Raw genomic sequence first — 27471 nt, 5'->3', positions numbered from 1 at the left:
CAAATCCGATCCTAGCCAATCAGATTCGAGCTGACTGCCACACCCTAACAGTTTAAAACGGAGCTGGGAGGAAAACACTCAGCATATTTTCCCCCCTGGAGGCGGGGCACTCAGAAGTTCACGTTTCCACCTGACTACCTAACGTGACAGTATAAAACTGTCTGGCGTCACTCAGTCTAGTAGTCTACTACAAACATGTCTGAACATCATCCCCTCACGGAATTGATTGAAAATGTTATTAACAGAGCGGGCACGTTCGAATCCTCTATTAGTGTATCTAACATTTAGCACTTTAATAGCAACTTATTTTCGCCGGCGGGACATTTACTGAGGACCAGCAGAGCACACCACTGTGGATATTATGATTTAACAAATCTATCTGGCAAGAGGAGGACCACATTATTGACCAGGTAAGCACTGAGCAGCCTGACTGACTAACTTTTGTTTTGTATTAGTTATAGTGTCTCTTCCCCCCGCTGTTGATCGTTTGTAATCATTGTAATTAGGTTGAGTATATTAGGTTGTCCTGTTCCCACTTCCTGTTGTGGCGTCATACCTCCGTGTTACCCGTTCGTTGTACCTTGCTGTCGTCTGCCTTGCCCTGCTGTTGTACTTAGAGTCAGTAAGTGATTTAGTATTCTGTTTTTGTCATCTTTGTTTTCGTATCTCAGTCCGTGTTTGTAGTTAGCGCCAGCGCCGCTGTGCCCTTTTGTTTTGTATGATATATATTACCTGCCTTGCTCTTGCCTTGAGTTCTATATTAAAGAACACCGTTGAGAAGAGTGGTTGCCCCGATCGATCGGCCACCGATCGTTATCGGCCGATAATCAGTATAAATATGCGATCGGGGAATTCCGATAATGAGTCATATTCGCCGATCGCGGAAACTGATCAAGTGGATATCTCACTCGCTTGTCTCAGACGCACAGGACCTGCAAACTGCTCCTCCTCCCTAGCCCTGCCCGTACCCGTGTAGAGTTTGTAAACACAGAGGAGGCGGACCTCCTCTGCTGAGTCTAGATAGTGCATTCGACCTGAGCTAACGTTAGCTACCTAGCTATCGTTACTGTTTAAACAAAATTACCCAGTCAACTATTCACTTTTAGTAGGCATTGTCTAACGGTATTTAGCCGGCTAGCTACTGATAGCTCCGGATATCAACAAATGCCCCAGGAAGTCTATTAGTCCATGTTGATATCTCCGTTAGCTTGCGTTAGCTTGCGTTAGCTGACGTTACTTCACAGTTCAAAACGAAATGTCCGATTGAACTAAATAGTTGTCTTAATGTCATCTAGCCGGCTAGCAGTAGCTACAGATAGCTCCTGATATCAATGTCTTATAACATTGATTGAATGCGTATTCGAGCTGAGGGCTTGCTGAATGTGAAATGACCAAAGCATAACGTTACCAATACAATAGGGTCCCGCTGCAGCGCCGGAGAATCCTTTTTGGAGCTACTAGAGTACACACAGACAGTGGAGCTGTTTGCAGATAGCGAGCATTTTGACTTGTTGCGTGGTGGCGATGTCTCGCAGATAATACAAGTACAAGTCTAATTATATAATATATATATTTTATAAAAAAAAAAAAAAAACGTTTTATATAAAATAATTTTTAATTTCTTTTTAATCAAAAATGATCGGTATCGGATCGGTATCGGCCGATATGGCTCACGACGATCGGTGATCGGTATCGGTGGCAAAAAACGTGATCGGGGCATCCCTAGTAACCACTGTCTCCTTTGTACGTCTAACCGCATATTGGGTCCTTCTGCCATGCCGAATCGTAACATTATGACGCCACCATCACAAGACCCAGCGGAAAGATTAAGGGGGACGATGAAGGTTCTCTCCAAATCAATGGAGGGAGATCTGTCGAAATATTCCCCAGCTAAATGGGTATTTCTGTTTCAGACAATCCAGTCTGCAGCAGACCAGTATCCGGACCAGGAGGCAGAGATGAGGGTGATGGCCGACCAGGCCGCAGTCCTCATGGAGAAGTATCGCGTTCAACCCTCTGATCTGCCTCCTGTTCGTGTTTCTGCAGTTAGCCAGGCCCAACCGACTAGCATTCAACTCACTGTTAGCCTGGGTCCTGAGGCTGGCCGGGCTTCTAAAGCTAGCCTAACCCCTACAGCTAGCCTAGCCCCTACAGCTAGCTCAGGGTCCACGATCGGCCTAGCCCCCGCAGCTCGCAGGCCTCCGAGTTCTGGCAAGGCTCGGAGGGCGGGCGGGTCTAGTGCCGGTGGCAGAGCCTCCACGGCTGATCCGGTCGTCGGTGCCGGCCTGGTTCCTATTGGCGTGGTCCCGGCTGTCACCGCTCCTCCTCCGGCTTCCACGTCCTGTCCAGCCTCTACACCTGGTCCGGCTGCTGTGCCGGCTTCCGGCTCCCCGTCTGGTCCAGCTCTGCATCGTGGTCGGCGTCCTGGTCCTCGCCGTGGTCTTCGACGTGGTCTTCGACGTGGGCTGCGTTGGATCCTGCTCCGGGGGTTGTCGCCGCCGCACCTCCGTTCCGGCTCTCCGGATCCGGTCCCCAGTCCGGCAGCTGGAGGGTCTCCCGTCCGCCTCGGTTCCTGGCTCCAGGCTCCCGGATCCTGTTTCTCTCTCCACCCCCCCTCTCCGGGCCCCTGTTTCTCTCCCCGCCTCCCCTCTCCGTGCCTCTGTTCCCTTCCCCACCCCCCCTCGTCGGGCCTCTATTCCCGGGTCCTGCCTCCCTCTCCGGTCCTCCGTCCCCACCCCCTCTCTCCGGGTCTCTGTTCCCGTCCCCGCTCCTACTCTCCGGGCCTCTGTTCCCGTCCCCTCTCTCCGGGCATCTGCGCCCATTTTCCACCCCCCTGGCTGCTATGCGCCTCCTGGGTTCTTTCCTCGGACTCCCGGCCCCAGTTCTCCGGGTCCTCGCCCTGGTTTTTTTCCGGGGTCCCGGCCTCCTGCGTCGCCCGTGTCCGGACGATATTCTCGGGGGTCTTGAAGCCCCCCGTTCGGGGGGAGATACTGTAACGCTCCAAGATCATCTCATGCCTGGGAGAGAGAATGTCCCAGGCAGAGAGTTGACAGCTGTGTCATACCGCCATCCAGCGGTCACCTGCAGACAATGCACTCAGCCCTGAACCTAATGGTCCAAATCAATAACGTTCTAATGTGGCAATTAGTGTCCTTATTACAAGTGTTGTCTGTTTAGGTTTGTTCTGTGTTAGTATTCTTATTCTGTGTTTGTATTTAGCCTGTCTGTGTTCTTTGATGGTTGTATTGTATTTTGTTTTGTATTAGTTCTAGTGTCTCTTCCCCCAGCTGATTGTTTGTAATCATTGTAATTAGGTTGAGTATATTAGGTTGTCCTGTTCCCACTTCCTGTTGTGGCGTCATACCTCCGTGTTACCCGCTCGTTGTACCTTGCTGTCGTCTGCCTTGCCCTGCTGTTGTACTTAGAGTCAGTAAGTGATTTATTATTCTGTTTTTGTCATCTTTGTTTTCGTATCTCAGTCCGTGTTTGTAGTTAGCGCCAGCGCCGCTGTGCCCTTTTGTTTTGTATGATATATATATTACCTGCCTTGCTCTTGCCTTGAGTTCTATATTAAAGAACACCGTTGAGAAGAGTAACCACCGTCTCCTTTGTACTTCTAACTGCATATTGGGTCCTTCTGCCATGCCGAATCGTAACAGTCCTGTGCCTCATACAACTCAAAGTACTACATAGAGTTCATTTCTCCAATGATTGATTGATTGAAAACTTTATTAACAGATTGCAGAATGGGTACAGTACAGTACAGCTCAATACATACAATTGTTAAGGGGATGCAGACCAGAGAAAGACTTTCGTCTTGTTTACATCAGGGTCCCCCATTTTCAATTCATCATATGACATACACAACATACAGATAGACAGTACTGCTACATCTATAGATTTATGACATACCAGATTTGCAAATACAGTACTGTTTGTGATACAAAAAGAGTCTAGAAAAGAGAGTATATACATTTGACATAGAAACTGTACATTGGAGGAGGTTGGGTAGGTGGGGTGGGCGGCGGGGGGGTTGGGAGGGTGGGTGGGGTACTGTACATTGGAGGTGGTTGGGTGGTTGGGTTGGGGTTGGGTAGGTTGGGTAGGAGGGGTGAGTGGGGGACACTGTATAACTGTACAAGCAAAACTGTACATTGGAATATTGACAAAACCATGTTTGGTCATTTACTGTACATTGGAGGGGGTTGGGTTAGGACATTTACAGGGGCCAGTTTCGAATTGCAGTCTCCCGTAGGTGTTCTTTGAGAGTGGTTTTGAAAGTGGGTAGTGATTCACATTCCTTTACAGCTTTGGGTAGGGCGTTCCACATTGATGTGGCATAATTGCGAAACGTGTTTAGTATCTTGTTTGAGCCGAATCTGGGTTTAACATGATTTGTGGAGCTCCCTCTGGTGTTGTGATCGTGGTATTCACTGACCTTTGGGAAGTATTTTGACATGTACATGGGTACCTTGGTCATGTAGTGTATCTTGTAGACCAGGCCCATTGCAAGTTGCTGTACTCTGTTGTCTACTCTAAGCCATCCTAGGTTGTCAAAGTGGGCAGGGGTGAGGTGGGTTCTAGGAGTAAGGTCAAGCAGTAGTCTGACCAGTTTGTTTTGAGATGTTTGTAATTTTGTTTTTAGCGCCTTTGAGGTGCTTTGGTACCATGAGGTGCAAGCATAGTCGTAGTACCCTTGAATGAGTGCTCCTGCCAGAGTCTTCAGGGTATTCTTGTTTACCAGAGAGGAGATCCGGTACAAGAATCGTTGGTTGACTTTTTTATTACCTTGGATGCCATTTTGTCACAGGAAAGATTTGCCTCTAGGATGGAACCTAGGTATGTAATCTCATCTTTCCTTGTGACAATATTGTCACCCACTGTAACTGAGAAGCCGTCGGTCTTGCTGAGTTTGTTATTTGATCCGAAGAGAATGGACTCTGTTTTACCCAGGTGTAATGATAGTTTGTTATCAGCGAGCCAGGTGCAGATTTTGCCGAGTTCTGAGCTGAGGGTTTTTTCAACCTGTATCTCAGCAGGGCTGAGTCGTCTGCGAACAAGAACAAGTTGCAGTCACAAGCTGACGACATGTCATTTGCATGAAGTAGGAACAGTAGCGGTCCTAGTATGCTTCCGTGTGGAACACCACAGCTCACTGTGAGGGGGGGGGGGGGGGGGGGTAGGGTACCGTTTACCTCCACCATCTGTTCCCTCCCCTCAAGGTAGGATTGCATCCAGCTCACATTGTTTGATGTGGTCGTTCAAATAGAGAAGGCATGTGTCAGTGGAGTGGGATGTTCTGAAGCCAGATTGGAATTCGTAGATTAGATTTGTTTTCGCTAGGTACTTTTCAACCTGTTCGTAGACAATTTTTTCCATGACTTTCGAGATGGAGGTAAGAATAGAAACAGGGCGGTAGTTGCCTGGGTCTAATTTACTGCCCTTTTTGTGCAGATGGGTCGTCCTTGTTTTATGGAGAGGTTTATTATGTGTGTGATGACTGGGGTGATGGCGGCTGCTGAGTCTCTGAGGAATTTGGAGGGGATGTTGTCATGGCCAGTGGCCTTGTTAGGTTGGAGGGCGCTCAGTTTTTTGAGTACCTCATCCAAATCCAGGCTCTCCGAGATATACCCGGAGGTGGAGGATAAATGCAGCAGGTGTCATAACACACCCTGTAATCTTAGTCACATGTTCTTTACGTGTCCAGAACTCCACACCTACTGGAGTGGTATTTTTGACACTTTGTCCACAGTACTTAATTTAGATCTGTTGCCATGTCCACTGATAGCACTCTTTGGAACCCCTACTGAGACACTAGCTCTTAACTCTAAACAAAAAATAATTAGCAACACGCATTATATTGTTAGACTGGAAATCCGCCAACAGTCCTTCTATAGCACAATGGCTCAATAGTGTCATGTTCTTTCTCAAACTTGAGATACACTATCAGGGGCTCAAGTACAAAATTTTACAACATATGGCAGCCCTTTATAAGCCATGTTAACAAACTACATTGTCTGCCTCCCGGCTGATCCCGATATTCACCTGCTCTCTCAAATATAGTCTGGGTTGCTGGGTTTCTCCTTCCCAGGTGAACTGTACTGTTATGTCTGTCAGGCCTCTCCTTTTTGGATGAGCTGACCTGGTGTCCAAGGGGTCTCTCCTTCCTGTGTGAACTGACATGCTGGATCTATCGGAGCTCTCCTGTACCTGTCGAGCAGACACTGACTAGATGCTAGATCCCACCCCAGCCACTCCCAGTAGTTAAATACGTAGATGCAGCTTGTGTGTGTGAATGTGTGTACAGGGGGGGGGGTTACTGGGAGGGCTCAGTTTGTTTATTGTAATATCATTTATCAATTACTTAATTAGTATATCTGTATTACGTACCCAAGTTGTGAGTTACATTTATTCAAAGTCATGCCTGTTCATAAAAACATTTATTTAATTTCTTTCCTTTTTGCATTTTTTGTAATAAGCATTGGGCCTCTATACAGAACACTTCGTGCTTGTTAGTGTTGCTTTATATTTTTGTAATTTGTATTATTATTATATATTTTTTCTCATTCGTATTTCAATGTCAATATTTTAATTTCAATGTCTTTTTGTCGTTTGTTGTTTTGGCGTGGGAGGGCGGAAACCGTCACCTAGGGGGACCTGGCGCATCACCTGAACTACATGGTTCCGCTCTTAACTTCCTGTCTAATCAATTCTCCATCTCACAGTCAAAACTTGGTTAATTATATTAATGTATTGCTGGTAATATAAAGTTTACCATAATTCTTCTAATCATGTCAATTAGATAGGTACAATTGCAAAAATTACACAAGATTATGCACATAGTCTTGAGGATACTACATATATATATACATTTGTCTCCTTCATTTTATATTATTTATATTATACTGCTTTACCGATTTAATTAAATTTAACTTAATTTTATTGTCTTGTCATTATTGCAACAAGTTACTGTCCTGTGATGTCTTGTGTATTATTATTATTACTGTATTGTGTTGTGTCTGGTTTCATGTGAAAATAAGAAAAGAAAAAGAATGTATCACAAAAACATTTTATTCTACCAAACAATCTCCACTCTACATTTCAAGTTTCTACAGTGCTACCATTTTAGCAGCATATGTTATAGCAAACATAAATTCATGCCACCTGGGTAGCTGGAAAGAAATGTGCAAATTTGAGATTCCAAGCAGGGATGAGTATGGTGTGCTCATTAGAAATAATGTAATTGTTAAGAGCCCTGCTGTGCATGCTGAAAGATAACAGTGTCTCAGATGATGTATAACAGGTAGGACTGGGCTAGATGGTGTCTGCTGTGAGCAGCACAAGGAGAGCGGGCTGCAGTAATCAAGCACGGGGGGGGGGTGTTCTTTAATGAAGCACAATGATGGATAGGGAAAACAATTCCACTAGATGAGGAACTGCGTGCTCTGTTCAACCTGTGACTGTGTGACCAAGGTATCGAGATCTGTGTTGAGATTAAAGTGAGGTAGGGCCTTAGATGGCAAATAGGGATTTGTCAGATATGATGGGAGAACATTTAAATGTATTTGTAAACCCCGAAATCACAAGGTAATGTCCCCATGGGCTGGACAAGTCATCTTTAAACAAGTCAAGAAGAAACATCACAATAAATCAAGAACAACATCCACCATAAAATCCAAATATGCAAAACTCCCAGACATTCCCCAGCGAAGGTAAGGAAAAACTCACTAAAAACCTAGCAATAGGAAAAAAGCACCACAGACGATGTGGAGGAGAGAAACCTTAGAAGGGCCGAGGAACTACAACAGGGGTCCAGGAGCGAATTCAACAACGGCTATTAATTCCCATCCCCACCTATCTGTCTATCTTGTCTATCTCGTTGGCCCTCATGGAGTTGGCGTTATTGAGAAAATATTGTCTTTCTCCACCAGAGGGCACTGTTGCCCTGCTCTGCTCTGCCATCCCTCTGCTGTCAGGGAGTTTTCCCAGGCTGCCTCTGTGCTGCCGCGCCCCCAGTGCTGGATTGTGCTGTTAAGATGTATTTTGTCCTGCTAAACTCATTGCCCCCCTCCCCTCCTCTCTAGTTGGCTCTAGCAGCCTGTCATCCCTGCGCCTGCACCCCCATCAGACACCAGTACACTGCCCATTGTGATATTACCATGTCTACTTGCCATTTTCTTTATTTCTGTGTGTGTGCATCAGCCTGTGTGCACTCACACCACACTGTCTGCTGTGCACAAAAATTCACACTTCTCCATCAAACTGAATGAAAAATATTATAATAAAAATACATTTTTTTACTATTATGTACTACACTACTATGGCTACCGTATACTACTATCTACTATGCTTATACTACAACCTACTATGTTATTATGTCAATACTACTATGCACTCAGAGTAAAGTAGCCTACTCAAATTCAACAGTGTTTGACAAACAATACCACTTACCCTTAGGCGCCAGAGGTGTACCCCTCCTGCTGACTTGTACACAATTTAAAAAAAAATAAAAGCGTCAGCTAAATTACTCAAATGTAAAGTAATGTAAAATAGTAATCAGGACAGCCCTAGTTATAGCTGTGTGTGTATCTGTGTGTGTGTATATAAGGCGTGTGTATTGCTGCTGTTGATGCATACACTGTAGATTAGAACATCCTTTCATGTTTTAGCACTGTGTGTGTGTGTGTGTGTGTGTGTGTGTGTGTGTGTGTGTGCGCATGCATGTCTTGTTTGTGTGTGTTGCTTTCCACATAAGCGTAGAAGGTTTCCTCTATATTTCAAAGCTGACCTCAGCGAGTTATTTGTGAAGCCAACCCGCAGCCCAAGGCTGTGTGCGTGTGTGTGTGTGTGTGTGTGTGTGTGTGTGTGTGTGTGTGTGTGTGTGTGTGTGCGTGTGTGTTTGTTTGTTTGTTTGTTGACTGCCCGGGGTGCAGTGGCGGCTACCACATGGTAAGAGCCACAAGGCCAACACACTGCCTGGGGAACACTGCCTCGCTCTGCAAAGAGCCTCATGGGTGCTGTTTGTCATGGTAACACACTCCTTCATACATATACTCTCCTCTCGATGTGTCTGTCTGTCTACATCTAGTCCATCTGTTTCTCTCTTATTTTATTCAGGTGATCTTCTGGCAGTTCAGTTGGTAAAGGCCAACAGATTGCTGAAGCACACTGCTTTAAATGTTCACACATTTGATTAACACATTGACGACCAGCGTGTCGCGCCGATTTATAGGCCAGAGGACAGAGGTTTGTCAACAAACCGATGTACTTTCTAACAACTATATATATACTTTATAGTATTGCTATCTGTCCATTCTCATTGTCACTTGAGTGCATAAACCGTGCCTTCATAATGGCTTAAAGAAAATAAAAATCCATCGGTTGGTTGTCATTTTATAGCGCCGTGAATATAAGGTTTATCGCAGTTTTCGCCTCGTTTTTTTTCTGGGGAGCTAGATAATAGGCTAAAGGCTAGTCACGTTATATCAAACGCCATTTCTGCTGTATATATACGAATGAAATAAAACAAACTGCGTAGCATCCGGACTATTACAGAGCATCTATGGATGAAATGGGGGCGGCGGGGAACGCCGATTACTATTATTGATTAGCAATACAGTGTGCGTTCAATATACCATTTTCACTGATCGATCACGTTACGTTTTAAAACAATGTCCAATCCAGCTGTAATTTGGGTGAATAGTATCCTACCGTCAGGCCATGTGATCGCCGGCAGCATTTCGTCATTAGTCATCGGAATCTGGTAGATCGATCTGTCCATTGGCTAATCATAAATCCCATTATTCCAGGCTGAAATATGCGTTCGGTAACGGGATCAAAGATGGAGGGTGTTCGTTTGGAACCGAGGCTCATATTAAACGCCCACAGACAGTAAAAAGATATTTTTTTCAATCGCCCTCAATGATACTGCAGTGGAGCGATGGCGCCCCTAAGCGGATCTGGCCGATATTGCATGTTTAGAAAATCCAATATGTGGGTAGGTCCTGCAAGTCGATCGCGGACGTTAATAGCGTTATTAATATGGAATAAAACAATAACAACTCGCCACAAGTTAACTCGTGGCTCTGGTCCTCAACGGGTGGAATCGAAACACGAGTTAACTCGTGGCTGGGCCCTATAGTGTTAACGGAAAGCGTTGAGCTTTTCTTATCTTAGCAGGCAGTCACATACACACACACACACATACATACTGTACACATTGAAAGAAATCGGTGTTTCTTCAATGTATATTTGGTTTATAACTGATATATAGAGACAAGCTTTAAGAGGGTAATACCATTATCATCATTACCATTATCATCAGGGTTTGCAGATGCAAACATATCTCTGCTATCAGGTGCCATATCCTGGTACCTGTAACACATCCGTAAACATATTTAGTTGACACAGAGAGAACGCCAGCAGTAATAATAGATGAAGACAAACAGAGATATGAATGAGTGATCTGACGGGAGGGAGTGATGTGTATTACAGAGAGAGGCAGGCTGCACGGTTTTTGGTTTGGGAGGGCAGCAGCGGCGGAGGTTATCTAAAAAGATAGTATGACAGACACCATGGCTTGGGAAAGCAAAACAAAAGCCAGAGTGTAAAAGTGTATTGAGGAAGACGGAGAAGGGATGCTAAGCGGGACAAAAAAAATAAAAAATACTGTCAGGACACGGTGATAGCTAGAGACGGCTCTCCTCAAAATGCCGCTGTGGTCTCAGAGAGGACCGGAACTGCCCTGACAGGAGAGATGAGGGCCTGATAAGGTTTACCTTAAAGTGCGTAATATGTTATCGGGCAGGAGTGGTTAAAGGGGAACTATCTTATAAATGGCCTTTTTGAGTGTTTAGCATTGTTTCCTAGCTATGTGAACATATATTAATATGATCTATGTCTCAAAATTCTCATATTGGCGCATTCTTCCAATTCTCCTCTCACAATATTCACCCTCACTGAACTGAGTCGTTTGAAAATGTGCCTATATGTGATGTCATATAGTCACTGCTGCATGTTAATGTTCAGGCGAACACGACGGTGCACAGTGGTTTAGGTGGCACCTGCAGCTGCGGCTGCAAAACAGCTCGAGATCTTGAGGTAGAAAAATGCTGTTTTTGAGGACTTGATTAGAAATACAAAACAATGAATAAAAAAAATATATATATTACAGAGGTGTTCCATAGACTCACAGGAATTGTGTAAAAGTGCCCAAATAGTGAAAGAAATAGTTAAATAGTTCCCCTTTAAAATTAATTGTTTGTCCGAGATAGCGTCCCCCTTTTAGGTAGATAGGACGACAGAGCGGAGCTTTAGTATCTTATCTATAGATGGAATGTCAACAAGAGCCACATACAGAGCCGTGGCAGCGACTGAGTAGACACACAGAGCCAGGAGAATCGCATGAGCGAGATGGAGGCACAGAGACAAGATGGCCGTAAGGCTCCGCGAACAGATAAGAACCAGAGAGTGACACGTCAGCTAAAGTACTCTAGACTGAGTTTGGCCGCCATCTAGGGGGGGCAGTGGGATAATGCAGGCAAATATTTGAAGATAGGTCTCTACTACCATCTGGTGGCGGAGTGGGGGAGTGACTCCAGATTGAGTACAAAAGGGTGCTATTATTATAGTAATGCTAGTGATTCAAGTTAGAAGAGTTTAATTTAATTAAAGAGTTTAATTTTTTCAAATTACCAACTGCTTGTGTGTATACACGGTGGTGTATGTGAGAACTTTGTAAAGGAACTCAAAGTGTTAGGATAGAGCAACGGACCGCTCCAGAACAACGGACTGCTCCGTGTTAGGATAGAGCAACGGACAGCTCCAGAGCAACGGACTGCTCCATGTTAGGATAGAGCGACGCACAGCTCCAGGGCGACGGAACTGCCCCGTGTTAGGGTAGAGTGACGCACAGCTCCAGGGCGACGGAACTGCCCCGTGTTAGGGTAGAGCAACGTACAGCTCCAGAGCAACGGACTGCTCCGTGTTTAGGGTAGAGCGACGCACAGCTCCATTGTTGTTTAGAGCGACGGACGGCTCTGTTGTATGGTAGAGCGATGCTCTGTTGTATGTTATTAATATGATAGTATTGATATACAGGTTAATTAAATAGAGTTTAATTATACAATGGATTAGATAAGAACTGCACGGAGAGATGAGGTGCAGTTTAATTAAATAGGTTAATTATGAAATAAGAGGGATATGGCGTGAAACACAAAACAAATATTCTAACCCACATAAATGGCATAGTCATACTCCCCTATTCAATAACAATGCACTCCTGATTGGAAAACGACCTATAAGATACCCTAAATGGGAAAAGCAGGGCATACACACATTAGGAGATGTTTTCAACAAACAGGGTTTTTGTAGATATAAAGACATACATACAAAATTTTATCTCACCAGTTCCACACATTATTTATTGGTATGTTTGAAGGCTCATGGAGTCCCATTAAGGATACCAATTGAACACCACAGATATCACAAATTCTTCTATGAAAGAGAGACATCGAGAGGTTTTGTATCAGACTTTTATCATCAATTACTAACGTCCTCGTATGGAATCCTCCCCCTAGACTCAGTCTGGAGGAGGGATATACCAGACCTGGAAATACATTTTGATTGGCAAGAAGTCTGGGCAAACGTTCGACTTGCGTCACGTAACCCGGTCCATCAACAAATTAATCTTAACTATATTCAAAGGACATACCTGACTCCTATAAGATTGAACAGAATGGGACTTAAACAAGACTCCAGATGCTCCTTATGTACAAATGGGGATGAGGGTACATTTATGCACATGTACTGGGATTGCCCATCAGTTAAGATATTCTGGAAATATTCTGGAAGTCCCAGCAATTATCAAATTTATTAATTCTGAATATACATGTACACCCCTCTGTACTGCTGTTGAATGATGTTTTTGAGTTTGCAGTCCCTATACAGCTAAAGAGATTCGTTTTATCTGGTATCACAGCGGCTAAAAAGCTGATAGCATCACGATGGTTTCAACCGGAATAAATGTGTCGGAAGGTTTGGGTTCTTACATATCTCGATGTGATTTATCTAGAAATATCTACAGCAAGAATTTTAGGTGTCAGTGAAACCAAAATTGCAATGTGGTTAGAAGTGGTGGAGAGAATAAAAGCTAGCATATGAATTGTAGTGCCTGGTTAGGAGCGAATGATAATGGATGGATTATCCAAGTGGGGGTCCGGGGGGGGGGAGCGAGCGAGAGCATATGTATGTAGGGTATTAGATAGCAAGTATTAGGTGTATATCTCGTATACTACATTTATTTCATTGGATGTGTACTACATTTATTTCATTGGATGTGTACTGTTAATTAATGCTTGTATATCTAATTTTATGTTATGTTTAAAAAATTATAAAAAAATTAAACACAAAAAAAAGAAATAAGAGGGAGTTTAATTTCCAGTTGCAACTTCTCACACCTGATAAATAGGCAAGAGTTTTCAGACGACATGGTCACCAGAAAGAACTAGTGTGCACGATCGCGCTCGGGGCCAACCGTGGGACGAAGATAGGGTGACGGAAGTGGGTATCGGTAGCTGCTGGTGTCACGACGGAAGATGACAAACAGGGAACCGCCCTGTAGGACAGAGATGGGTGTGGAGAAGGTGGTAAACTAATAGATAACGATAGCGCCATGGGCTGTAGGACACTCACACCGTCCAACAGTCTGAAAGGGCGTGGCCATGGCAGGGGCATGCAGAGGAAAAATATAGAACTGGAGATGACAGTGTGGAACGGGTTGCAGGTCCAAGCCATGGTATAAATAGAAAACACAAGGGAGAGTCGAGTGTACAGGAGACTGCTGGTGTTGTTTTTCTGCTTTCATAGTCTGGAGATGACCGACAGGGGGCGGAGACGGCCAACGGGGCGGAGTCCGGCGGTCGCAGGCGGTGTTGCCCAGGGGAGAACAAGGCGGACATCGGAGGGGGCTTTCCTGTGGAGACGCTGTTTCGAGGTGTTTTGAAACACTAGAGCATGGGCGGGTGTATTGAATGAATCATGGACAAACAGGGACTTCCTTTCAGAGTCAATCAGGAGATCGAGAGACAAGACAACAGCGAGAGGTCCTGTGTTCAGTATGAGATATAAAATAAACCTGATGGAGGATTCATATATAAGATATATGTATAGAAGGATATATATATATAGAAGGTAGATAAGGGGGAATAAAACAACAAGATAGAATTATTGGGAGCAGACAAAGGAGCCCTAATTGTTATGAGTCGTTGGATGTTGTTGGTTTTGGTGGTCTGTTTCGGTTCCCTTTGTGCACGAAGGGGGGTGCAAATGGACATCAGACAGCAAGATCACTGGGTTGACCGTGGGCCGTCTTCATTTCTTGTGCACGAGAGATGAGGTTGGTTTGCTTCAACCACAGTCTATTTTTGGGTATAATTGTTATGAGAAACCAAATAATGATTTATGATTCTGAAGTTTGATTAGAATCAAGGGGGGAGTGAAAGAAATCTGTATCTTCAATGTATATTTGGTTTATATCTGATATATAGAGACGAGCTTTAAGAGGGTAATACCATTATCATCATTACCATTATCATCAGGGTTTGCATCAGGGTTTGCATGTGTGTGTCTATCTCTAGTCAAACTGGGCAGAGGGGGGGTTGCAGCAGCAGACTGAGAGCTCAGGGCATGCCGAGGTCGCCATCGGCACATAAACAAATGATAACAGCTAGGCAGCAGGTGACAGAGAGCAGGAGCGAGGGAGAGAGGTTTGACATCATTAGAAACAGCGTTTTAATGTGTGTGAAAGGTTATTAGCAGTTGTCATGACAGAGCGTCACATGGCAAGCAGGAGAGGGGCGAGGCCGTCGTTGCTATGGCGAGAATATCGAAAAATAAGTTCCTTCCGGGTGTAAGCCAGACTGAGAAACGAACCACAGAAGAGAGAGGAACCATCAGAGACTTGGAAGCGTTTTCCCCCTCCCCCTCCCCTCGCGGGGAAAGGAGGGGAGGACTGACGTGGCACGACCACAACGACAGGCTCTTGGGATAATAGCCAGGCCGCAACGATCACCGAGCGCGATGACCATGATCATTAGAATAGACTTTTCAAGGATAATACAATCTGTTAACATCTGAGCTGAGGCGTCTGTTCATGAAAATAAACAATGCTTTTCCTTGTAAGGTAGTACGCTGTCAAGTGTCGAATTCTTACGAAGGTGGTGAATTATTATGGTTATGGGATTGCATTAACAGGGAATGATACGATTGTACAGCCAGTATGAGAAGACGTCGGGGGAATAAAATACACAACGCAGAGGTCAGTGGATGGAGAGGATAACACAAGCCAAACAGACGAAGACGTGATACTGGCTGATTGATCAGAATCCAACAACATGCAAGATAAACAAATCCGTGTGCTAGGTCTATGAAGAGTAACATTCAACTGAAGTATAGTTGCTCTATTATCTTCAGTCATAGTGACCTCCAGACATATTGAGATGTATGCTGTTAGAAAGAATAATAATAATAATAATAATAATAATTACTTGCATTTATATAGCGCTTTTCTAGACACTCAAAGCGCTTTACAATGTAGTGGCAGGCTCAATGGCTACCATACACTGGCACCTGGCATACATCACACGACTACACGATGGCTGAACGGCTCAGGAGACAGGGATTGATATCAGTCAATTAAGGGGAAGGGATGATTAGGTGGCCTTGGTGTCAGAGACCCCCGTTCCCCGTACCTGGATAACTGAGTTAACCGGATAACTTTCGGTCAAGTCTGACTTAAGCCGGACCTTCCTGTTCCCCGAAGCTGGATTGTCTAAATCACCATGACAACAGATCAAAAAGTTTGAGCCTGGTCGAGAGCAGGGTTTAAGTTCAAGTTAGCCGGATGAACCATCGCCACGCCCCCGCAAAGAAATGACAGCCCGTTTCCTGAAATTATTCCCACAGTCTAGGATCTGCATTATACCATTCTGAATTACGTTTTTGTGCTCCATTCTTCCAGAGGGGGCTTTTGAAATGTAAAATAGACCCAAAATGCTGATACTAAATTCACTTTGTCCTAAATAATGCACGTTATATACCGTGGCGCTCGCTCGGTGCGATGTACACATTATGTGGTTATTTTAACAACGCGCAGATGTCTGATGAGATGCGCTGTTTGACGGATTTGAGAAATTGAATGAGCCGTTGACGTCACATTAATGAATGAGAATAAAGAGATGAAACTTCATTCAAAATAAAGAATATTCTAAACACGGGTCTCTCATTCATTAATGTATAAACAATGAATTTATCCGTTCTGGCACAGTGGCGCAGCGGTAGTGCTCAATCCTGGCAACCCGGCGACCGGTGTTCGAAACCCCGTGTTTCCAATATAATTTTTTGGAATATAATATTAATGATTATACGCAGAAGTAGCCTAGTTTTAAGTTAAAATATTATAAATCTACATGCATTGAGGATGTCATTCTTTATATAGCTCTCAACGTGCACCAAATTGAATTATTCCTACATTGCAAAGAGAAGGAAAAGACTAGGTTTCGAACCCCGGTCGTCTGCGTGAAAGTCAAAAGAAGAACCCGTTACACCACAGTGGAGATAAGTAAAAGATCGACCATACATCAATCAATGGGTAAGAGAGCCGTATCGTTATTCTGTATAACAGTTTAACTAATTATTTTCGCTAGCAAGATCTCATTTGATTATTCAATCCAGCAGGCAAGTTTAAAGGAATATAATCTGATTGATTGAGGTAATGAGGGACTTAAAATTAGCCTATAGATAACGCATTTAACTTGTCGGCGAGGCGATTGAGCCGTACTGCAATATGTTAATAAAGTTTTAAATCAATTAATCAATCAATGCCGCTAGAGAATCAGGATCTCTGCTATCGATACGTGCTGGCTTTTCAACTGAAGCGGCCGCGCGCATTTATCCTGGGTCTCAAGTCTGGTTTGAGTTAACGAGACTGAATCCACCTTCGAGGAACAGGAAAATCCCGGCTTCAAACATCGGGTTAACTGAATCTGGATAATGTGACTCTTGATCGACTTAGTTGAACCAGGTACGGGGAATAGGGCCCTGATTGGGAATTTGGCCAGGAACGTCAGGGAACCCCCTACTCTTTACGATAGGCGTCCTTGGTTATTTAATGACCAAATTCAGTCAGAATAGAGTGACAGACTTTATTATGCCTTCAATTTTAATACCAAGACTGCTACGTTACACTATGCAGTTTTTGACTATGATGATGTCCTCAATAGCATTTTAGCATTTTTATGAAACTACTGTATATTTGTATGTCTCTAAATGTTTTGATGAATTGAAAATGGAGGACCCTTATGTAAAAAAGCCGAAAGTCTTTTTCTGGTCTTCATCCTCCAGTCCACTGTTGTTGTATTGAGATGTACTGTATTGTACCCATTCTGCAATCGTTAATAACGTTTTCATTCATTCAATCATTCAGCCGGCAACAGAATAATTTTGATTGACAGTCGAGTCTGCCAATTACGTCACACCGCTTGCACCCGCCCTGCTCTTCTTAGCACCAATCGGCAAGCGCTATGCGTTTTTTAGTTTCCTGAAAGTCCTCCATTGATTTTGACAAGAGCTCAGCTCAACGACAACAACAACAACAGCTCCCCGCGGCCGACGAGGGATTACCAGCGCACCGCAGCATGACTAAACGAGGCATAATGATTTTACTGCAACAAATGTTATAATAAAAGCCTTTCCATACATCTGTCTGATTGAAAACTTTATTAACAGACCGCAGAATGGGCACGCACAACTCAGCACGGGCTGAGATATGAACAGTAATGCTTGCTATCTATGTCGTCATCGGACGTTGCTATGTTTGGGTAAATACGCTGATGTTATTGAACGTGTAACTATATAACGTTAATGCCACAAAACGAATGCCTTTGTTAATAATAAGTAGTAACTTTGATGCAGTAGTGTGTATGTGGGGGCGGCATTGTTCAAAAGTTTGAACGGGTGTGGACCAGATTGACGTGACACAATCCTCTTGGGCAAAACATCACGATATCCACGATACGTTAAAAAAGTGTATCGTTAATGAACTGTACCCGATATTTATATAATATCGTCATATCGCCCAGCCCTACATTTGTCCCATGTATGATAAGGTGGGTTGGTCTTCTCTTTTTTTTATCCACTTTTTCTCCCATTTTCTATATTTTCTCCCATCCCAATTTCGTATCATCCAATTCAACCCTCCCCTGTCACGAACGCTGTCTCACAAGCCGGCTGCAATGTGGACTAAGTCATACATAGCACAAGTCCATTCCGGTACTTGAGGTAACAGCAGTCGCATCTTTTCACCTGCGCAGCTCGATCTCCAGTGTCGAGGAGTAACGCGTGGGAGGCTCACGCTGCCCCCGACACTTCCTGATTCTACTGCGCAGGCGCACCAACCTACCTGTAGGAGTTGCTGTCCCACCCCCTAATACGGCCAATGTGTATTAGTATGAACGACCAGCTAAACTGAAAGCAATGTGGAGCGCTGGGCTCGAACAGGCGAGGCCAGCGTCTCCGCATTCGTGGTGAGCGCCTTGCCCACTACGCCACGTAGCCGCCCGGTGGGTTGGTCTTCTCTTACAGAGAGGCACAATGATCATTGGTATTTGTTTATATACAAAGCCCTAATTAGTGAGCTACTACCTTACATCACAGTGTTGCTGGATTGGAACTTTGGACCCTATCTGACTCGCTCAAATGACTGGCTGGGATCACTTTGCCAATTTCCATGCAGATGTCTAATCAGTGTCGATGGTAAATGTAGTCCATTGAAGCAATAAATTCCTCAGTGCGTGCCATAAACTGAGAAATCTTCATCTGCCTGTTCGCAAATCTGCGTAGACTACATGTCCCAGGATGCATTGCGCACAAGCTCATAGAAAACCCTGCCTAGCGTGTTGGTGGGGGAGGGCATTGTATTTGTCTGAGTAAAAGTCAAAAATGTGTTTCTCAACATTCTAAGATAGCAAAAATGTATGACATAGCTTTGTATTACTTTTATCAACAAGAAACATGGCACCTCACACGCCTTTTTGCAGCCCCCAATCTTTCCCTGCGCGTCAATCTCTCCTTGTTTACCGACGTCCCATCAGCTACTCTTCTTCTGCAGCGGCTGCTTGCGCCTTGCTCGCACACGCACACACTCTCTCACGCTCGCGCACACACGCTATCTCTCCCACACACTCGCTCTCTCATGCTCGCACACACACACACACGCTCTCTCTCACGCTCGCGCACACACTCTCTTTCACGCTCGCACACACACACTCTCTCTCACTCGCTCACACAGACACACACACTCGCACACTCTCTCATTCACACTCACTTCCAAAAATCCTGCGCTTCCTAGATTAGGTACTATATAAAGTTTGATTGCGTTCACACCAACAGCAAACCGCACCATGCTCCAAACTAAACAGACTATTGATTTAAAGGGATCATGGTTCACTTAAAATGGACCAAACAGGGTAGGTGTGAACGCAACCTTAGGTTTACGAAACCTTCACATTTTATTATGTTCTGTTCAATCCTGCAAAGAGGGTAGAGTGAGGTGTCTGATGATGTTTAACAGTATTTATGCAATTTAAGCTTAAGATTGACTTGACATGTATTGATTAATCAATCATCAATCAATATATTAAAATAATTTGCTTATTTAAGTGTGTATTCTTCAACATAATACCTTATCTACTTGAAATGTACTGGCCAGTGAGTCAAAAAGTTTATTTCGGGCCCTGGATACAATGATACATTTACATCATCATTTCATTACAGGTGGGCTATGGTACTGTAAATAACCATCCGTTGACAATGACCATCATCTTCTGACGATGAAGCTGTGAGGACAGGCTGGCAAGATACAAAAGCAGTTGTGTACCAGTCCTGTTTATTGGAACTCAAGATGTGCTAGACCTGTGGCTCACATGAAATTTTTTTATGCACAGATGAATGTCACACTGGACTGTCTGTCTGTCTCTTCCCCAGATGCAGTCATGGAATTTTATTAGGACATAAGTGTATGAACCCTGACATTTATTGACCCTTTGTTTTTTTCTCAAATATAATACACTGTTTGTAGTATGCAGTGATATTTGATCCTTTATGGTCTATATTACAATTATAGGCCTAAGTGTATAAAAGGTTTAATTGTCTTGTTTCCATAACAGGGTGAAATAGGTTTTTCTAGCCGATATAAGATTATATTTATTGTCATTGCAAGTACAAGTACAGAGTAGAACAACATAAAATTGATATCTAACCAGAGTGCAAATCAGCAGTAAAGTGCATTGTAGTGTGCAGTATAACAGGTATATATGAAAAAGAGTAAATATGCTCAGCTAATGTATATACAATATTATTATACAGTGGTATGTGTATGAATACACTGATAATATACCAATCTAGCCAGTGGTTTAAATTATGAGTAGATATATCTGTATACAGATATAAATATATGTATATACACAGTGTGTACATTGTTATTATATATGAATACACTATCACCGTACTATATCACCCCACAATTAGTATTTACCAGATATCACCCCCATAAAAAACGACCTTGCCCTGTTTGGAAGACAATGCAATATATCTCACCTGTAAAATGGGAATGACCTCTGCAGAACCTGACATGTGATTTGTCATGCATCCTGCTGACCCTCAATTTCAGCACTGCTAGATGAACAATACCACTTACCCTTAGCCGCCAGAGGTGTACCCTTCTGCTGACTTGTTGTACACAATTTGTAAGTCACTTTGGATAAAAGTGTCAGCTAATACAGAAATAGGTGTGCCAGCAGCAAACGTTGATATGGTGGGATATATGGACTCAGGGTTCCACAGTGCGACCATTTCACTCGCATTTTCCCACACAAATAGATGTGTGCGAACCAGAAACCAGGCCGCAATGTGCCAACCACATTTCATGTGATGACGCAACTGGTGTCAAGCGAGAGAAAGGAAATGTGAACAACACTGGAAAGAAAGTGTATAATAGGCAGGGTGATCAAATCCGTATGATCCAATCATGTTCACATAATGTATTAATCATTTTAATGAAAATATAAGCATTTCATGTATTAAAAACAATATTGCTTATTATACTATATTATAATTATATAGAAGACCATACCATGCAATCAAAAATGCATAATTACCTACTGACGGTTACCGACCCCTAGAGGCTCCCGAGTCCTATTGCTATAGTTAAGATGTACATGTGTAACATTCTGGGTTCTTGGCTTAGGAACCCAGCTGTCATTCTGGAGTTATTTCACCTGGTGGTTGGTATTTGCACTTGGGTTGTCATGCCCCATTCCTGATGTGTCACTGATTGAAACTTCACCACTGGTTGCTGTCATGAGCTGTCAATTAGCTGTCACTGATAATTGATTGGAATGTTTGGTATTTGTGACTATTTATTCACTCTCTGTTCGTTTGTATTTTGTCGAGGCTTCAGATTTCCGTACGTGTGGAAGGAGCTGGTCAGATGTTGCTGAGCCACTCGCTGTGCACTTATCTTTACTATTGTTCTTTCTCTCTGTTGACGCTCGCCGTCTTTCCTGACTATACGTTGCTCTGTGTGCTTAATAAAAGACACCTCAGAAGAAAGAGCTTACCTATCTCAGTCTCTCCTTGTCTCCTCCAACATTGGACTCACTACTGCTTACCTGCATACGTAACAAAAACCCTGGGTAGACAAATCCGTCCGTGAAGCTCTGAGAGCGCGCACCAAAGCATACAACGACGGCCTAGTGGCAGGCAACATGAATGACCACAAGGTGGCGCGATACAACGTAAGGAGGACAGTGACAGAGGCCAAACGGCGCTACAAGGATAAAATTGAACTCCAGTTTGAACAGGCTGACTCTAGAGCTATGTGGCAGGGGCTCAAAACGATGACAGACTACAAAGGCGCCTCCCTCAAACTGAACAGTGACATCTCCTTAGCAAATGACCTCAATACCTTCTATGCGAGGTTTGATGCTGGTAATAACAACACCAGCCCACAAGCCACGGCAATGGGGGGGGGGGGGTCTGCTGCTGATGGAGACTCAGTGTTCAGGGTAACAGAGCATGAGGTGAGGCAGACCTTTAAAAAAGTGAATATCAGGAAGGCAGCAGGTCCGGACGGCATCCCCGGCCGCGTCCTAAAAGTCTGTGCCGACCAACTGGCCCCGGTATTCACTGACATATTTAACCTGTCCTTAGAACAGGCTGTCATCCCCACCTGCCTGAAGAAGTCCACTATTATCCCTGTACCCAAAAAATCCAAGCCTGCTTGCCTCAACGACTACCGCCCTGTAGCTCTCACCTCCATAGCCATGAAGTGCTTTGAGAAGCTAGTAAAGGGCTACATCTGCTCCTCCCTCCCCATCAACATGGACCCCCTGCAATTTGAATACCGCACCAACAGGTCCACGGAGGACGCCATAGCCCATGTGCTGCACACAGCAGCATCACACCTGGACAAGAGGCAGGGGAACTATGTGAGAATGCTATTCATCGACTACAGCTCGGCATTCAATACCATAGTCCCCTCCATACTCATAGCCAAGCTCAGGGACCTGGGCTTGAACTATGACCTCTGCCAGTATGTCTTGGACTTCCTGACGGGCAGACCCCAGGTGGTGAGAGCAGGCAACTGCACCTCCTCATCCATCACCCTCAACATAGGTTTCAAGTTTCAAGTTTCTTTAATAGTTGTCATACAGAAGTACAGAATACTTTCATACAAAATGCTTCTTACTGTTACGCTCCAGAGACTGTGCTAGACAAGATAGTATCAAATAACATAGTATAGCATGTAATTTAGAAGAAGAAAATGAGGTCACAGTGTTCGGTATAGACATATGTACAATGTTCTGAGTTACCATATAATATACAATACTATGCAGTGTACTAATGTACAGTACTATCTAGTGCAAAGCAGAAATGGGATGAGGTACAATTTAGGTACAATTTACAGTAAGGTGTACGAGTTGTAGTGCAATCCTTCATCAATAAATATAAAGTGTGGGGAGTGGGTGCTACAGTGTGTTTGTTTAAAGTGGGTGTGTGCTATAAAGTGTGTGGAGTGGGTGCTACAGTGTGTTTGTTTAAAGTGAGTGTGTGCGTGTGGATGTGTGTGCTATGTGCGTTTGGTGGTTGTTGTTGTGTAGTGTTCATTCATTGTTCGTTTAGCAGCCTGATGGCCCCCCAGGGCTGTGTTCTGAGTCCCCTCCTCTACTCCCTGTACACACACGACTGTGTGGCTCAGCGGAGTAGCAATACAATCATCAAATTTGCTGACGACACAGTGTTGGTGGGCCTGATCTCTGCCAACGACGAGAGGGCCTACCTGGAAGAGGTCAAGGTCCTGGCGGGATGGTGCCAGGAAAACAGCCTCTCCCTGAACGTCAGCAAAACAAAGGAGATGATTGTGGACTTCAGGAGGTCGGGGGTCAAGGACTACAGCCCCCTCAGCATCGACGGGGCACCGGTTGAGAGAGTCAACAGCTTTAAGTACCTCGGAGCCTACATATCCGAGGACTTGACATGGACCACACACATTGACAGTGTTGTGAAGAAGGCACGACAACGCCTCTACTTCCTCAGGCGCCTAAGGAAGTTCCAAGTCAGTCAGAAGATCCTTAAGAACTTCTACTCATGTACAATAGAGAGCATCTTGACTGGCAACATCACCTCCTGGTTTGGGAATAGCACTGCACAAGACCGAAGCAGACTACAAAGAGTGACACGTTCAGCCGAACGCACAATTGGAGGGGGGCTCCCCACCCTCCAGAACATTTACAACAAGTGTTGCAGGGGCAAGGCTAAGAGAATCATTAAAGACTCCAGTCACCCGAACAACTGCCTCTTTGAACTGCTGCGGTCAGGCAAGCGATACCGGAGTCTCAAGGCGAGCACAGAAAGACTCAGAAGAAGCTTCTATCCCCAGGCCATCAGGCTGCTAAACGAACAATGAACACTACACAACAACAACCATCAAACGCACATAGCACACACATCCACACGCACACACTCACTTTAAACAAACACACTGTAGCACCCACTCCACACACTTTATAGCACACACCCACTTTAAACAAACACACTGTAGCACCCACTCCCCACACTTTATATTTATTGATGAAGGATTGCACTACAACTCGTACACCTTACTGTAAATTGTACCTAAATTGTACCTCATCCCATTTCTGCTTTGCACTATATAGTACTGTACATTAGTACACTGCATAGTATTGTATATTATATGGTAACTCAGTTACGTCTATTCTGCATCGAACATTGTACATATGTCTATACTGAACACTGTGACCTCATTTTCTACTTCTAAATTACATGCTATACTATGTTATTTGATACTATCTTGTCTAGCACAGTCTCTGGAGCGTAACAGTAAGAAGCATTTTGTATGAAAGTATTCTGTACTTCTGTATGACAACTATTAAAGAAACTTGAAACTTGAAACTAACAGAAGCCTCGACCAAATACAATGAGTACCATGGAGGAGATACGAGATGAGATGGTCGTACAGCGGGACCAGATGAGAGTATTACTCGAACGCCAGTCGGCCGTCAGCGTCGAGCTGGGTAGGCTAGGAGACCTGTCGTTGTCCTCCCGTGACAATCGGTCCACCGTTGCCGAGACGGAAGCAGCCAGGGGACCTGCAGCTGGACCACTGCTGGCCAGCGGGGGAGGAGAGCTGGGACTTCCTGACCGGAGGGAGGACATCATCCGCGAGCCAAGGCTGCCACCTCCTGACCGCTATGGAGGAACGCCGGAGGGATGTTGTGAGTTTGTCACCCAGTGCTCTCTGATTTTCCAATTACAACCCGCACTTTCCCCTCTCATATGTCTCAGGTAGATTACATAATTACTCTGCTTACTGGTCGGGCCCTCTCCTGGGCTACTGCGGAATGGGAGAATGGGTCGCTGATCTGCAACAATGTGGATGCATTTACCCGGGAGATGCGTCATGTATTTGATACCTCCCGGGTGATTTCCATATACGAAGCCGGCAGTCGACTCCTGTCCTGCCGGCAGGGCATTCGCACTGTTGCAGATTATGCGATCGATTTCCGCATAGTGGCTTGGGAGGCAGCCTGGCCGGAGGTTCCCTGCTGCGTGCTGTTTGCTCAGGGGCTCTCAGTGCGCATGAGGGACGAGCTGTCACTCGTGAGCTACCCGAGCGCTTGGACTATCTCATTAACTTAGCTATAAAGGTCGATAATCGACATCGGGAGAGGGAGCGCGAGAGGGGAGTCTCGTCGCAGGCACTCTTCTGCCCCTCTTTCGGTGTCGAACCCCCGGCATTTTACCACACTAAAGAGAGCCTGGGTGACGAACCAATGCAAGTCGGCGCCCTCAGCCTGTCCGAGGCGGAGAGGCACAGACGCATTGAGGAGAAGCTGTGTTTCTGTTGCGGCCGCACAGGGCATCGATTCTCCAACTGTCTGGGACAGTCGGGAAACGGGGGGGCCCGCTAGTCTCGGGAAGTTCAAGTTTCAAGTTTCTTTTATTGCCACACGGCCAGGTGCATTCCTCCCCACTCACTGATGACAATCGGACTTTGTTGAATATCACTGTTGAGTGGGGGGATGTTGTTAGGACTACTAGGGCATTGGTGGATTCTGGAGCGGCGGGTAATCTTATTCATGAGGGGTTGGCTATTGAGTGGGGGGTTCCCTTAGAGACCCTAGAGCAGGGGTGGCCAACCCGCGGCTTGCGAGCCGCATGCGGCTCTTTGCCTGTCAATGGATGTGTTCCACCCATAAAAAAAAATAATAATAAAAAGATATTATTGTTTTTTATTTTATTTTTTACTTTATTTTTTTTTACTTTTTTTTTTATGTCACTCATTCCATAAGGACGTAGAATAAACATTTACAATCTTTTTTTAAATGGTCCATTTGCATGTTCTTGATATCTGAATCTAGGGACATATATGGATCAGTGTCAGAAATATTGTGTCTGTTACTAGGCTTGAGTAAATTGTAATGAACCAAAAGAGAATATCAATTCTATTTAAAAAATTTTTTTTATCTTTGACTGTGAATGCTAAAATTTACCAGACCTGAAAAATCTAAGCAAATGAATAAAGGGAAGATGATTAAACAGAAGGTTTTGTAGATACAGTACTGAATTCTGCCATCTTTTTTATAATGTAAATTTCTCCACCATTTTTCATCGTATTGCAACACCGTTTTTTCCAAAACGTTCACAGACAGGTAGAGAAACTAACTGCGTTCTGTTTTATGGCAATAACGTTCAGGTTTGTGGGAAATAATCCCAAAAAATAAGAGAAATAAAAAAGTAAATCCAGAAGTCAGATGATTGACAGGGGCTGGTGTGAGTTGGGTAGGGTAGTTTTTCGAAATTCGAAAGCCCTGAGTCTCTTTTGTATTTAATTTTTTTATAATTTTTTAAACAAACATATAAACAAACATGACAACACACGATAAGATATACAAGCATTAATTAACCGTGCACATCCCATGAAATCACCAATTAGTTAAATGTCTTATACAGGATATACCCCTAATACCTGCTATCTAATACCCTACACACATATGCTCTAGCTCGTACCCCCCCCTCCCAGACCCCCCATTGGATAATCCATCCATTATCCCTCGCTCCTAACCAGACACTACCATTATATGCTAGCTTTTATTCTCTCCACCACTTCTAACCACATTGTCATTTTGGATTCATTGAGACCCAAAATTCTTGCTGTAGATATTTTTTGATAAATCACATCGAGATATGTAATAATCCAGACCTTCCGGCAATTTTTTTCCAGTTGAAACCATCGTGATGCTATCAGCTTTTTAGCCACTGTGATACCCGATAAAACCAATCTCTTTAGCTGTGGGTGTACTGCACACTCAAAAACATCATTCAGCAGTAATACAGAGGGGTGTACAGGTATATTCAGAGTTAAGAGATTTGATAATTGCTGGGTCACTTCTTTCCAGAATATCTTAACTGGTGGGCAGTCCCAGTACATGTGCATAAATGTCCCTTCGTCCCCATTTGTACATAAGGAGCATTTGGAGTCTTGTTTAAGACACATTCTGTTCAGTCTTATAGGAGTCAAGTATGTCCTGTGAATATAGTTAAGATTGATTTGTTGATGGTCCGGGTTCCTTGATGTAAATCGAACATTTGCCCAAAATCAAAATCTTTTTCCAGGTCTGGTATATCCCTCCTCCAGACTGAGTCTAGGTGGAGGGTTTCATACGAGGACGTTAGTAATTGATGATAAAAATCTGAAACAAAACCTCTCGATGTCTCTCTTTCATAGAAGAATTTGTGGTATCTGTGGTGTACAATTGGTATCTTTAATGGAACACCGTGAGCCTTCAAACATAACAATAACTGTTATAACTGGAGCCGGTTCCTCCCCTGGGT

The sequence above is a fragment of the Notolepis coatsorum genome, assembly GCF_963971535.1.
Source record: "Notolepis coatsorum genome assembly, chromosome: 20".
NCBI classification, from domain to species: domain Eukaryota; kingdom Metazoa; phylum Chordata; class Actinopteri; order Aulopiformes; family Paralepididae; genus Notolepis; species Notolepis coatsorum.
The sequence above is the reverse complement of the archived record's forward strand: the minus strand, read 5'-3'. Positions refer to the sequence as shown.